Here is a 2,072-nt window from a genome sequence, read left to right as displayed (position 1 = left end):
TAATGCTAGCTCTCTGGAGAAAGCATGGTGTACCTTGCATGCATGAGGCCATGGGTTTGATTCCTCAGCACCACATACACAGAAAAAGCCAAAAGTGGGCACTGTGGCTCAAGTGGTAGAGTGCTAGCCTTGAGCTGAAGAGCTGAGGGACAGTGCCCAGGCCCAGATTCAGGTCCCATGATCGGCAAAAAAAAAAAAAAAAGAAAGAAAGCATGGTGTACACTAAATATGTTTTTAATATAACTCAAACAAAAGCCTTCTGTGTTAATTCTTAGAAAATGGTAGTGAGAAATAGGGAAGGTGGGGTGTTATCCTTCCCTATATAAAACTGTCAGAAAAAAAGGGAGAATACCCCATTAAATTTGAATTTCCAGATAAACTTTTTATTGTTGTTGTTGGTTGTGGGGCTTGGGGCTTGAACTCAGGGCCTGGTCACTGTCCTTGAGCCTTTTTGTGCTCAAGGCTAGCATTTTACCACTTAAGCCACAGCACCACTTCCAGTTTTTGAGTGGTTGATTAGAGATAGGAGTCTCATGGGGTCTTTTCTGGCTAGACTGGCTTCAAACTATGATCTTCAGATATCAGCCTGCTGAGTAGCTAGGATTACAGGCATGAGCCACCAGTAGCCAGCCAGATAAACTTTTTTAAGTCTAAGTATGTCCCAAGTATTGAGAGGAACATACTTTTCTGGATGCTGGGATACAACATTAACCCGTGGAACTCATATCAACAGGATTCTTCAGCTCTCAAACTTTGCCCCTGGACTTCAGGAAGAAAAACAGTAGTGTCATAGGGGGAGAAGGAAAAGAAGGAGGGAAAGGAGGAGGATGTTCATTCCTACTATAAATCAGATTAAATCAATTAAAAAGAATGTGCTTTCTTTGGTGTAGTTAGATACTTAATCTTCAGTCCTAAAATTCTAAATGCCCAGGGCTGAAGAAACAGAACAGTTTATAAACATTACATATAAACATATATAAACATTACATATAAGCATTACATATGTTTATGTACATATGCACAACTTTTCTGGCCAAACTAAGCAGACATGACATTACAGCAAAGAATTAGCAATATAAAAAATGTACAACAAGCCCAAACTGCATTTAAAGGTAATTAAAAGAAATTAATTTATAAAATAACTGATCGAATATAAAGAAATAGAAATAGATGATTACCTGAAAACAACAAAACAGATAAAAAGGATGAAACTGATAGGTCCAGTAACATGGAACTTTAGTAAATGGAAAATTATTTCTTCAAGTCAGTCTCCAATCAAAGGCCCCATTCATGAGATTCCCAAAAACAATGGCCAGGATACAGATTTATAGATTTACCAAGGTTTCCCACTCTAGATCAAATAGTTAAGAACAAAGGAGAAAAAAATACAAGGAGCTAAGACTGACAATGATTCTGGATAAACATAATAGCTTATAGAAGGAAGTAGCATGGGTGAATGTTCACAAAGCTAAGTAGAACTGCAGCTTCCAGTATATAAAAGTACTTGCCACAAATTACATACATCTTTATTCCAGAAAGCAAAAAAGAAATAATTTCAACACTTAATTTGAATTGAATATATATTCCTTACTCAATAAGCATATAGACATGAGCTTATGTGTCAAATCCTATTTACATATAATGTGCTATGATATAGACCTAACACAGAGCATGAAAACATGCAGAGGAGTATACAGCAGCAATGTGAAGTGTGCAGAGATGATGTTTGGACTTCTTCCTCTTGAAGACCAGAAGTTCATCAACGAAACAGAGGGATAGGAGACAGAATATGAGGCTTGTGCATTGTTTAGGAGATTATTTCAATCCTGAATTGAAGGAGTTGCATTAGGCCTAAAAAAATTCTGAATTTAGTGTACAGAATATATTAAATAAGAGAATGGATGTTAACAAAATACTGTGAGTAAAGAACTTATGAGTTACTGTAACTTATGAGTTACTGTAGAAGGATATTCAAAAGTCAATCACAACTTGAAAAACTTAAAAGACAGAAGGACCAAAATAAATAATGTGAGAAGCCAGAGTACATTTCTGATTTCTTTTTTTTTTTTTTT

This window comes from Dipodomys ordii, unplaced genomic scaffold, assembly GCF_000151885.1.
Source record: "Dipodomys ordii isolate 6190 unplaced genomic scaffold, Dord_2.0 Scaffold70, whole genome shotgun sequence".
In the NCBI taxonomy this organism is placed as follows: Eukaryota; Metazoa; Chordata; class Mammalia; order Rodentia; family Heteromyidae; genus Dipodomys; species Dipodomys ordii.
Note: the sequence above shows the minus strand (reverse complement) of the source record.